Consider the following 14,358-nt stretch of genomic DNA (forward strand, 5'->3'; position numbering starts at 1 on the left):
CTTTACTTGTAAAATTGCCAGAATAACTTTTCAGCTGTTGAGTTGACCTGGAGAAGCCAAGGTTAATAGCCTTGGAAAAAAGTTGACAGGAGATTTGATGGAGGTGCACAAGATCATGAAGGATTTAGCTAGAGTAAATAGAGAGAAACTGTTCCTGTGAAGATATAGCTCAAGGTACAAAAGGGAAAGATAAAATTTGGGCCAAATATTAGATGCTTGTGAGAAAAAAACTATTAGCATAAAGTGTTTTTCTCAAATGGATTATTGAATAAAGGAACTGAAGGTCAATTTCCCAAAAGAATAAATGAAAATAAAAAAAGCTCAAATTCTGAAATTTCTCTCGACTTCACTTTGTTCTTCGAAAAGGTCTTTGATTTGAAATGTTCACTGCTTCTTTCCACAGATGTTGCCTGACCTGTTGTTTCAAGTAATTTTTGATTCTATCTGAAGAAAATCAATCCTTGTTTACTTAACCATTTATAAAAATGCATCACATAACAAAGAGGATGATAAAAATTTTAGAAATACAGAGCAATATCCAGAATGAAAATCTTCAGCTATTTAAACTGAGGTGTTGAAAATTCTCAGAAGCTTTGGGAATCTGGAATTCTCTGATCATTAGATAATGTTGAAGGTGAAGATAAAGATTTGAAAAAAAAACAAATCAAGGAATTAAGAATTGTGAGGAACTGGCACAGAAGAGGAGTTAAAGCCATCATGATCATTTTGAAAAAGGAACCAGATGACTTTTCCCTGCTCCTGTCTTCTGACATCTTAAATGTTAAAAATTAGACATCTAGCACGGCAACAGGCTACTCTGGCCCACAAGCCCTTGCCACCCAATTGACCTACAACCCCGTTGGTTCTGAAGAATGGGAGGAAATTGGTGCACCTGGCAGAAACCCATGCAGACATAAGGAGAACAACAAACTTCTTGGAGACAGCGTGGGATTCAAAACCTAGTAGTTGCCGCTGTATCAATGTTGCACTCACCACTATGCTCACGGTGCCATCCCATTGTGAACTTGTAAACTGGCAATAACTGAAAAGGGAAAAATCAGGAGTTTGATGCACATTATACAGATTTCCATTTCCAACATCCACCCAAATACAACAAGCTTTCATGAAGCATTTTCCCAGCTAAAAAAATACGAGAGAGCGCAATTGGGACTGAAATCTATATTCAATCTTATTTCATGCTTTGGAGCAGTGATGTTTTTGAAACCTGGATAACAATTCAACTAGTTTTAATCATCTTGGCCAGTAAAGGCCTATACATCCCAATTGCAATAGTAGATTAACTGTGCAAATGTGTTGAGACTGGAATTACAAAAGTCTTCTTTGAATGGTTTCCCATTGTTAATTGCTTTTCTAAGGTCTCACTTGGGAATTTTGTTAATGGGTTTTCTGCAAAGGGCAAAATTGTGTATTAGTGTTCTCAGGGATGTCAAGCCTCAGCTCATTACTGTGTACCAATTCACTTATCACTACATGGAATGAAAGCTGGCATGAGCTGAAGATACAGTTTGTTAATTTTGGATAATGACAAAAACTTTAAATTATTTAGTTCTCTTTATGTTCTGGTTTTAAAAATTACTAAGCTTTCCCTTATTGTGATACAACACTTCAAATTCAGAAGTTTCACTAAAGAAAATTTTACTCTTCCTTTAAAATGATGGCTTTTGTAAATCATGTGTTAAAGCCATGAAAAATACAAAGAAAATAGCAAAGTAGTCTTTGGAAAATGGCAGCACTTACCATGTTCCAACACAAGATACACATTTGATATACTGTACTCGTGTAATATTTGATCAGCTGCTATTTGATTTGCTGGGGCATTGACAATGATCTTTGCATCCTCCTGGACTACAGGAGATGTACCAGAGGATTGGAGAATGGAAAAAACATTTTACATTGTTCAAGAAAGCCAATAGAATGTTGTTGATGTGGTTAAGTTTATGGATGACACCAAAAGAGGTACAAATGTCCCATATTGTCACCTACTACATTTTTAGAATGCAACATGGAATTCTTTCACTTTTACCTACCATTAAAAAAATTCAGCACTTTGTCCAGCACCCCTCACCAAAGTAGACCAGAAGTGAGGAGGAAGGTTATCTGAGATCACAACAGGATGTAGAGGAAGTAAACCAAGGAATGGCTAATAGAATTTAACTCTGACAAGTGCAAAGTATCGCCTTTTGCCAGGTTAAACAAGGGCAGAATCTACATAATAAATAGTAGGGTTCTAGGAAGCAATGTAGTAAAGAGAGCCAGGAATACAAGTACTTTCCTCAAAAGTGGGACATCAGAAAGCTCTATATTGACTACAGTCTGGCATACAACATCCTCAAAACTGAATAAATTGCAACACCCGGGTCTCAATATCCTATTGTGTAGTTGGACCCTGGATTTCCACAATTTCCATCAACACCAGAGCATCACATACACTGCACATTTAACCCCCTGCTTTACATCTATGACCTTGTACAACCACAGCACTAACAAATTTGCTGAAGATACTAAAGTAGTGGGCTGTATAAAAAGGGGCAATGAGTCAGTATGCAGGAGGGAGATTGAAAACTTGGCTGAATGGTGTACTAACAACCACCTCACATTCATACCACCAAAGCCAAGGAGCTGACTGTGGACTTTAAGAGAAAACCACTGATCATTGGGGATCAGAGATGGAGAGGGTGAGAAAATTTAAATACCTTGGATTCACCATCTTGGAGAACCTTTCCTGGACTTAAACTAATGGAATCGAATCAAGCACTCAAGTGCTTCCCCTTTGTCTGGAGTTTGCAGAGGTTCAGCATAACATTGCAAACCTTGGTACAAATGTGTAATGAAAATTGTGCTGACCAGCTACATCACAGCCTGGTATGGGGGCACCGATACCTCTCAGCTGAAAGACCAGCAAAAGGTAGTGGACATTTTCCAGTACATGTTAGGCTAATCTCTAACACCATTGAGAAAATCTAGATGGAACGCTGCTATTACAGAGCTTCAGCAATCATCAAGGATCTCTATCACCCAAAACATGCTTTATTCTCACTGTTTAAAATCAGAAAACAGATATAGGTGCACAAGGTTCATATCACAAGGTTCAGGAAGGTTTGTTATCCCTCCTACCATCAGACTCCTAAACAACACTCATTTAATAACTCTTCCTTTGTTGATCATTTATTTTTGCTCTACAGTACGTTTCCAATTTACCAAAAACTGATTAACCAAAATTCCAAATAACCAAAAGATTTTTGGATAAGACATGTCACAATTTTAAAAAGACTGGGATAAATATAAGTTGAAATGGGTAAAAGATTTAGGACATAAAATAGCTGAAGAAGCTTGGATGGAAATTTGTCAGAATAGTATTCGGAAATTAATTAATGCTAGACTAGCGATGATTAATTATAATTTTATTCATCAGCTATATTTAACGCCGGAGAAATTAAAAAAATTTGGTCTTAGTTGGATTCTTGTTTTCGATGTGATAAGACAGCCAATACTTTTTTTGCATACTGTTTGGCTTTGTGATCGATTGCAACAGTTTTGGAAAGGTATTCAATCTATTTTTAACAGTTTATATAATATCCACCTTGTATTAGATCCTGATATATTTTTATTAGGGAACATGCAATCATTAATTGATTTAGGTTTAGAGGATTATCAAATTTCCTTTATCTATTTAGCTTTAGTCGTGGCTAAGAAATGTATAGCACTTACTTGGAAAGATAAAAATATATTAACTTTAGATAAGTGGTATTTGGAGATGAAATTCTGTTTGATTATGGAAAGGATATCTTTTTCAATTCTGGATAGGATGTCTTTTTATAAGTTAAAGTGGACTCCGTTTGCTAATTATATGCATTTAAGTTTGATTTAAATATATGTTTAAGCGTGATATTTTAGTATTGATAAAGTTTTTTTGTTGTTAGAATTTTTTTAGGTTAAGTTTTATCTCTTTTTTGTAAGTGGGTATTTTTTTTCCATATATTGTTAATTTTATTAACTCTTCACTCTTTATTGGGGGGGCTGGACTAATTTTAAGTTTGATTACTAATATTGTGTTACAATTAATGGGGGAAGGGTTATTTTGTGTAATTTTCTGATGTAATATTGTAATCATACCATTTAAATTTTTAAAAATTTTTCTTTAAATGTAATTCTCTATTGTATTCATGTTATAAAATTTTAAATAAAGACTTCAAAAATAAATGTCACAATTTGAAATAAAGTTGAAAAATAATTTTTCCAACGTGCTCAATTGGGGCTACAGGGAATCAATTTTACAAAGGAGACAGTTGTCCACAGGTTACACATTGAAGGATAGCACTGATTATTTATTTATAAATAACCAATTTTGCCATGAACTACTGCAACTTTGAGAGAAATTGCATTGTGGCATTCTCAGAATTTGAATTGAATACCATACTCTCTCCCCGCTTGCCTGAGCAGCACTGCCACACACTCCCCACTTGCCTGAGCTGCTCCCTCCATCAAATACCCTTTCAGCATGGTCACTGAAATTCTGCTGGAGGACTTAGAGGTGAGGCGAGACCTCAGGCTCCCAGGCAGGATTGGCAATGGTGGAGAGGTGTCAGGGATCAGCAACAGCCAAAGTATCCTCTTAATGCTACTGGCTGCTTTAGAGAAAATTCACAAATAACCAAAAAATCTGCTTAACCGAGGTAGGTTGGGTGCCATGCATTTCGGTACAGATTTTTAAAAACTTTATTTGCTTAAATTTCTCTTTGTATACACATCTTTTATCAAGTACATTTTGCACTATCAACAAGCAGAAATTCTGCCTCTCTTGCAGAATAAAGAATCCAGGGTTGTATGTGTTGTATGGACAATAAATATAAACTTTGAACTGTGAACATCAGTTGAGAATCTGTTGTGCTGTCAGTCTCTCGCTGTGCTTAGCCTGCTTTACTGACATTGGATGTGTATTATCTCTACCACGAAAGACCCTTGGATACAACTGTATGCACTCATTGTCTTTCATTATTGTACCACTAGTTTCTGCTAATAAAAGCCATGATTTCAGGTTAATTACACACACTTCATCTTCATTAACTGGCACTTCAATTTTATTAGCAGAAATGGATGCAGCACTCAAGCCAAAATGGCTGATAATCGACCAGTCTGCCCAGAGGGCCAGAGAAATCTTCAACCACTCGATTGATTGTTTTGATTATGACAGTGGCTCAGAACAGTGTGGTTGATGAGGCGATACATGAATTCCCTACTGGGTGAGATCCCTTTTGCTGCAACGCGAGGAGCTACAACTCTGGCTATAGCCCAGGAACGACTGACCACTTAATATGTGATGCCACAGAATGTGGTACTTGCTCAACACCAGAAACCCAGGGAAAGTGATGCTGCCTATGCACTGGCTCTCGACACGCTTGCAAATGAATGCGATGTCGGGACAGTCAATGTGGAATAACACTGCAATGCTTTGAAACTGGATGCTTTTGCCAATGGAATCAACTCAGTTACTACCGCCAGAGGCTACTAGAGACAGAGCCCCTGACCTATGGCCGGGCAGTCGCACTAGCCAAAACACAGAAGTGCTATACAGTCCAGCAAAAATGCTGGAAACTGTAAAGGAAACATCCAGGAGTGCTGGAACCCAGAAGGAGAGAAGGGGATTAACCCCTGGCAAATGTTACTTCTGTGAAGAGAGCTGGCACCCAGACAGAAGTATCTGGCTCGATTCGCTACTTACAGCTACTGTGGGAAACATGGCCACTTCGCTAAAGCATGCAAGGCAAAGAATACTCCCACCGATAAGAAGGAGAGAAGCACCAAGAAAATTCAGCCTGGAGCCACTGGAATGGAAGACAACTACGAAAGGGGGAAATCTTCAGATGAGCCCACTGAATCGACTTCAAGTGACGGCGAGGTGAGATCAACACAAAGTTCCCCTGTGATAGCTCAACTGACTGTAAAGCTTGGGGTTTGTTATGGACTGGAACGGTTGACTACGAAGGAGGGGGTGAATGATGAGACGATGGATTGCTTAAAAGACTCCGGTAGTACTGACAGCTACATTCATGAAAAGGATGCCAAAGCCTTAAATTTGCAGAGATATCCAGTGAACCGGTGGATATCAATGGCTTGTGGTGAACTTACAAAAACTATATGAGACAAGTGTAAGGATACTTTGAACTTGCAGGGGCATTGTCTTGCTGATGTTTGGCTCTGCGTAATGCCTGATCTCTGCGCTCATGTGGAATCCAATGCCTCAGATTGTACCTTAGCAGGGCACAATCAAAAGGGCAGACCAGTGCCATTTTCCTCCCACACGCTACGCGGACCTGAACTTGTGCATCTGGCCATTGCAAAGAAGCCCAGGATATCTTTGAAGCTGTTCGCTACTGGAGACACTTTCTGGCTGGCAGAAAATTCACCTGTAGCCTACATGTTTAGTACTAAACACAAAAGTAAAATTAAAAACGACAAGATTTTGGTGAATATAGCTGATGAATAGATCTCTCAACTTACAATTATGAGATCCTGTAGAGACCTGGCAAGTTAACTGATGCGCCGACACATTGTCACGAGCCGCTACTAGTACTCAGCTGGAAGAACTAAAGGAGATCCATAGTCACAAGATTCTTCCAGTATACAAGGGCCAACAACCTTCCTTACTCCCTCGAAGAGTCAGAAAACTGACTAAAAGCTGTCCTGTTTGTGCAGAATGTAGACCACAGTATTTTAAGGCTCCCGAGGCCACTCTCATCAAAGCAACCCGACCTTTTGAGGGGATCAGTTTAGATTTTAAAGGGCCATAACCTTCCAACAACAAAAATGTATTTCCTTACTGTAATTGACGAATATTCAAGGTTTCCCTTTGGAATACCTTGCCCCGATGTCTCAATGACATCTATCATTAAGGCACTTAACAGAATTTTCAGTATTTTTGGTTTTCTCAGTTATATTCATGCAGAGGCTCAGCATTCATGAGCGCAGAGCTGCACAAAGCTCTGTTACGCAAGGGGATTGCCACCAACCGCAGCACAAGCTACAACCCCCAGGACAATAGGCAGGTTGAAAGGGCTAATACCACAGTCTGGAAGACTGTTAACCTCGCATTAAAGACACATGGTTACCATGTTACTTGGTGGCAGGAGGTCCTGCCTGAGGCACTACATTGTATTCAGTCCCTAATATGTACAGCAACAAATTAAACACCTCATGAACGTATGTTTATTTTCCCTAGGAAATCAGGAACTGATGGATTGGCCAACCTGTCTATCCGAGCCTGGAACCCTACTGCTGAAGAGACGTGCTCGGACATGTAAAACGGACCCCCTAGTCCAGCTAGTTCAACTACTAGACACTAATCCAAATATGCCCATGTTAAATTCCCAGACAGGAGCACAGGCACTGTACCCCCAAGAGATCTGGCCCCATCTGGTTCACCCTTTCTGCAAGCCCCTATTCAGAGTGATCTGAGAGGTTGGACCCACCACCCCAGCCTGTGATCCCTAGTAAGCATTCAGATGACCATGCTGAGGCTCCACTGCCTCACACTGGTGATTCTGGAGCAGGTCCAGAAGTCCTGTGATCTCACACTACAGACCAGGGAACTGTATCAACACCGCCAGTTCTCAAGGTTGCCACTCCTGCAAAACCACCACCTGTCCCGATAAGAAGGTCTTCTCACATTCGTAAATAACCTGAAAGGCTCTGGTATTCATAAACATGTCATTATATTCTGATTGCTCTGATAGTTACTAGCCTTGTTTTGGCTATATCAGCAAATTCTCAATGCCATTTATTTTATTGTTGTATTATGTTTTCATTAACTGTGTATGCACCCATTGTCTTTCATTATTGTACCACTAGTTTTTGCTAATAAAAGCCATGATTCCTGGTTAACTAAACAGCCTTAGTTTCAAGAAGGTAGTGAAGAAAGCATACATTATGCTGGCCTTTATCAGTCAGGACTTTGAGCAATAATATTGATATGTCATCTTACAGCCATCCAAGAAATCAATGACACTGTACTTCAAGTATTATATACATCTTTGGATGATGAGCTACAGGAAAGATGTCAGTAAACAGGAAGGGGGCAGAAAAAATTCAAAGGTGTTACTGGGACTGGAGGGTTTGAATTATAAGGAAAAAGACTGGATAGATACTTTGTATTTTTCCTCTGGCATGCAGAAGACCAAAGAGTGACCTTGGAGGAATACAAAATGGATGGGGAAGAATGGTCATAGTCTTTATCGCAGGAAAGGAGAATCTCAAGCTAGAGTGAACAGGTTTAATTTGATGGAATAAAAACTTTGAAAGGAACCTGTGGGTAACTATTTCAATGCGGAGAGTACTGGGCATATCTAATATGCTGCCAAAGGAAGAGATAGAGGCAGTTACAATTACAACATTTAAAAGTTGTTTAGACAGTATAATCAAAATGAAAAAGCAGGCCAGGAATTGCCAGCCTGGATGCATTGGGCTGAAGGGCCTATCTCTATTCCACTTTGACCACTTGGCACACCTGATTTTTGCAATTATGCAGATTAATATCTTCCAAGATTAAAGCCAGACTCTTACTGCAATCTATTATTTCTTCCTTGATAGTCTGTCCTATCACGTGGTCACTGAAAAGTTTTTAATCCATATTTAGTGCTGCTTTTCAAAGATTTGAAGAATCCTTTTATTGTATGTAATACATTAAAAATATACATGATATAGTTATAAGCCCAGAGAACTCCAAAACCCAGCAGCCATAGAAATTCATCAAGACAAATGGTTACTTAAACAAGAGTTGCTTTTAATTTTCTTTAAACAAAATCAGGATCACACTTTAACTTATCCCTTATAATTCTAAGCACACATGTATGTAATGTGTACATGTTTAGGAGTGTTTCAGTCCAATCATTCACTTCTCATTTTTCCAAGATCATCAGTATCAGACAATTCTTATACTGTGCACAGAATTCAACATATATGAATTTTCACCAGGCTCTAGTGCTTAAAGTTAAATAGTTACCACTCAAGAAGGTTCTTGTTGGTTTCAGAGAGATTTGTTGCTCATTAGACTCAAAGTGATTTCCTCCAATCATTTACTTGAAGAAAATTTTCTCCATGGGTTTCCCAAATAACCTCTTCTTCCAAAGTTCCTTTTGTTTCCCTTATTTCAGGAGAAACTCTCCAGCCAGCCATTTCCTCTTGCAAGAACTACAAGGGTTTTGAACAGGCTGAACTCAGAACACACAACCCAGCTTCAAAATGGAGTCTTTCAACAAGCCTGCTAGCTTGTTATTCTGCAACCTCAACTGCTACTGTAAAATAGACCTCTCTCAGAGAGAAGAATCCTGTTTGTTTTTTCCTCCCTCTGCTTGACAAAAACAAATAGCTCTCCCAAGACTCCAAACCCAATCTTTGAAAGATCTTATCAGTAATTGAGCCTAGACTCTGTTCCAGTTTGTCCCTCCTTTTGATGTTCTTTTCAAAGTAGTTGCATTGTCTCAGCAAAAATCAACTGGAGCTTCAGCAAAGCTCTTGCATTTTAAATGAGATGTCTTTTGTGAAGTATTAGTTTGTTGGGGGGTTTAAGTGTAGGTCACTTTAATCTCTTAAGGACATATTTACCCATAACCATAATGTAGCCCGTAACAATACAGTTCGACATTTGTCTGCCCTAAAGGTCACCATGAGCATTGCCTGGTTCCCCTAATGAAGGAGAAAGAAGCAAAAGAGCCCATTCAGAGACATTGAATGTCGATGGATTTTCCTCCAGTTGTCCCACAGCCTGTACAGTTACACAGTCTCTTGTTCAACCTATTAACAAACCAAGCTCTAGATCAGTGGTTCTCAACCTTTTTCTTCCCACCAACATACCTCCTTAAGCAATCCCTTACTAATCACCGAGCATCTATAGCACAGGGAACACTTAAAAGTGTTATGTGAGTGGAAAGAAAAAGGTTGAGAACCAATGGTCTAGATCCAACCCCCCAATATGATAAGGAAGCCTTCAGAGTCTGAAGCCCCCTCCCCCCCCACCCCGCACCCCCGGCAGCTACCCCTCCTTTCCGCCCCTCAAATCTCAATTCTGAGACCTGGTTTCCATGCGGCAGTCACTAGCAGCCCACAGACTGTGTGAGTCCTTCAACTGCAAGTCACCAGCACCCAATCTGGGTCTTTTAACTACTGAGCCCCTCACTGGCCCGCTTCTCTGGTCACTGTCATGTAGGGTTGCCTCCCATGTCTCTGCTTCTAAGAGAGTGTTCTCCCAGCTTCTGTTACCCTGCACCAGTGTGCAGCTCCCCCAGAGTCTGCTACCCATTGTAGTACATTGCCCAGCATAGAAGCCACAGTTTTGGTCACAGATCTGTGGTTGCCAGATTTATTTTAAAGCACCATTGCCCTTTACAGAGGAATCAGCATTAGGTCCAAGTTATAGGGCCCTGTGGAACAGAGCTGAGTCGCCACTTCCAGCTCTCCCCACCAGCGACAGCAGTTATTACAGTAGCTTTGACAGCACACCATTTCCATACCCCCCCCCCCCATGAAGTATAGACAAAGGTTCAGTTGCAATAAAGATGGATGAATTTGTGCTTTATTCATCTTACTTTTATAAAATTGTTGGCGATAAACAATGGGAATCAATTGAGATGAACTATAAATCTGCATCCAACATACAATTCTCCACAATTTCTGCAGACTACACAGGATCCCACCAGCAGACACATCTGCTCCCCTCCCTCTCTGCATTCTGAGGGATTGATCCTTCCACAATTCACTCATCCATGCATCCCTTCCCACTAATCACTCCAGTGGTATCTACCCTGGTGATGGTTAAAAGTACAACACTTGCACCTCCTCCCTCACCACTATTCAGCAACACGATTTGTGAACCTGTAGGGACCATTGACTGCATCTGGTGCTCACAATGCAGCCTCCTCCAAGACTGGAAGGTGCTTTAATGAGGGCCTTCTCAGTGTCCATTGCCACAGCTAGGAACTCCATGATCAACCACTTCAATTTCACACCATCTGACACACACTATGTCAGGTACTGCCAATTTGACACCATCTGTAATTTGGAGCAACAACTCTTAATATGCAATCTTGGCTATCTGCACCGGACATCAACTATATCAACCTCCACTTTCTTTGAACCCTTTCCTCAGTCTCCCTTTCCCCATCCCTTCCTTCTTGCAGCTCCCCTGTCCCTCTCCTTTCACCTCCTGTTAGATTGATCATTCTTAACTCTGCCTTCTTCCCCATCACCTCCTTGTATCTTTCTCTTTTTCTACCTTTATACACCAATCTGCTAGCCTATGCACCCACCCCTTCCTGACCTCCCCCCACAAGACTTTCTTATTGGGACATCTGCCCGATTTTTGGCAATGCTGAAAGTGGTAGCAAAGATTTCACACATTGTTCAGTGCTTTATTTCACCGCTATGTCTTCATCAATTGCCTTAAATAGTGGTAAGCAATTGGTCACAGTCACTGTGGAGTTAGCCTGGAGTGACATGATGCGACTATAATTATTGCAATGCAAGTTGAAACAATTTCTGCCAACCAGTATTTAGTAGCAAATCCCAAAGTTGTATTAATAGGGCTCTCAACATTAAATTGAAAAGGTCGTGATTCTAAATTATTACCTGTCTTTACCAGATATGTTTTCCCAGAGGTTCAAGCAATTAGCTCAAGGAATGGATACACTATTTTATTTTTTAACCTATTCATGAACACATTTCATCTCCCACTCATACCATTAATTCCACTAGACAACAATATATATTTTTTTTATATTTAAAAAGGTTTGCTTCCCAAAAAAATGATAGACAACCTAGTCTGTGCCAAACCATTTCATTTGCCTAGTCCCACTGACCAGCACCCAATCTATTGACCTCCATACCTCTCCCATTCATGTACCTATCCAAATTACTCTGAAGTGTTAAAATTGAGCCCACATTCACCACCTCAGCTGAAAACTTGTTCCACACCCCCACCACTCTGAAGAAGTTACCCCTAAACTTTTCCCCTTTCACTCTTAACCCATCCTCTGATTTGTATCTCACCTACCCTCAGTGAAAAAAGCTCATCTACATTTACTGTTTATCCCCCTCAATTTTAAATAGCTCTGTCAAATCTTCCCTCATTCTTCTACACGCCAGGGAAGAAAGTCTTAAGCTGTTCAACTTCGTTCCTGAATTCCAGGCAACATCCCCGTAATTCTTCTCCACACTTTTCTATCTTATTGATATCATTCCTGTGGTTACGTAACCAAAACAGCATACAATACTTCAAATGTGGTCTCATCAATGTCTAAAACCACTTTAAAATAACATCTCAACTCCTGTACTCAATACTTTGATTTATGAAGAACATGCTAAAGCTCTCTTTTCAATATTATCTCTTGTGATTCCACTTTCAGGGTATTTTGTATCTGTATTCCCAGATCCTTCTGTTCTACCACACTCTCCAGTGCCCTACCATTTACCATGCATGTTCTTTCTTGGTTTCTCCTTCCAAAATGCAACATCTCACACTTGTCTGCATTAGATACCATTTGCCATTTTTTAGCCCACTTTTCCAGATGGTCCAGATCTCTCTGCAAACTTCAAAATCCTTCTTTACTGTCCACAACTCTTCCATTTTTAGTGTCATCTGCAAACTTACTGTTCCAATTTACCACATTATCATCCAGATTATTGATAAAGATAACAAACAATGGTCCCAGCACTGATCCCCAAGACAACACTAGTCACAGGCCTCCAGTCTGAGAAGCAATCATCCACCACTCCTCTCTGGCTTCTCCCATTCAGCCATTGTCAAATACAGTTCACTACTTCACCATGAACACCTAGCATTTAAGCATTCCTGACTAACCTCCAGTGTTGGATCTTGTCAAAGGCCTTACATCATCGACAGCCTTTCCTTTCTCAGCTTTCCTGGCATCTTTGAAAAATTCTATAATATTGGTTAAACATGACTTACCTTGCAAAAAACCATGTTGACTATCCCTCATCAATCCATGGCTATCAAAATAATTGTATATCCGATCTTTTAGATCACCATCCAATAATTTACATACTACTTATGTCAGGCTCACTGAGCAATAATTTCCAGAGTTACTTTTGGAGCCTTTTTAAACAATGGAACAACACGAGCTACCCTCCAATCCTCCAGCACCTCACCTGTGGTACAGTCATTTTAAATATTTGTGCCAGAGCCCTTGCAATTTCTAGCACTAACCTCGAAGGTCTGAGGGGATATCTGGTCTGGCCCTGGGGATTTATCCACCCTCATTTGCTTTAAGACAGCAAGCTCTTCCTCCTCCAATCTGTGTGGGTTTCATGACCTCACTACTGGTTTTCCTTTCTTCCAATGACTGTGTCCATTTCCCAAGTGAATATTGATTTTTTTTTTTAATTAAGACCTGTCCTCTCTTTTGGCTCCACACAAAGTCAATCACTCTGACCTTCAAGGGAACCAATTTTGTCCCTTACTACCTTTTTGCTCTTATCTGTAGAAACCCTTAGGATTTTACATCACATGGTCTACCAAATAAACCTTGTCTTATTTTAGCCTTCCTGATTTCTTTGAATGGATGATTTTCAAGTACCTCATTTGCTCCATGTTGCCTATTTCTGCTATACACCTCTCTGCTCTTTCAAACCAGATGCCCAATATCCCTCAAAAACCAAGGTTCCCTGTGCCTTCTAACCTTGCTTTAATCCCAAAAGGAACATACAAACTCTATGCTCTCAAAAACTTCACCTTTGAAAGTCCTCCACTTACCTCACACATCTTTGTCTGAAAACAATTTATCCCAATCCACAAATTCTATCCTTTCTCATTTCCTCAAAATTGGCCTTTGTCCATTTTATAATCTCTAACCAAGGCCCAGACCCATCCTCCTCCATAATTAACTTGAAATTAATGGCACTATCACTGGACCCAAAATATTCCCCTACACATACTTCTGTCACCTGCCCTGTCTTGTTCCCCAATAGGAAATCCAGTATTGTACTCTCTCTAGTTTGTACCTCTATATATTGATTTAGAAAACTTTCCAGAGGATATTTGACAAACTCCAAGTCATCTAACCCTTTTACAGTGTGGGAGTCCCAGTCAATAAGTGGAAAGTTAAGTGGAAACACAAGGTCATAATAGTAGATGTTATGTTTCCTGCAGCTGTCTGCTATTTCTCTACAGATTTGCTCCTTCAATTCTAGTTGGCTATTGGGAAGTCTATAATATCACCCCATGTGTGGTCATACCTTTCTTATTCCTCCACTCCACTCATATAGCCTCAGTAAACAAACCCTCTGGTCTGTCCTGCCCTAGTACAGCTGTATATTTTCCCCAACAAGCAA

This window comes from Narcine bancroftii, chromosome 2 (genome assembly GCF_036971445.1).
Source record: "Narcine bancroftii isolate sNarBan1 chromosome 2, sNarBan1.hap1, whole genome shotgun sequence".
Taxonomy (NCBI): domain Eukaryota; kingdom Metazoa; phylum Chordata; class Chondrichthyes; order Torpediniformes; family Narcinidae; genus Narcine; species Narcine bancroftii.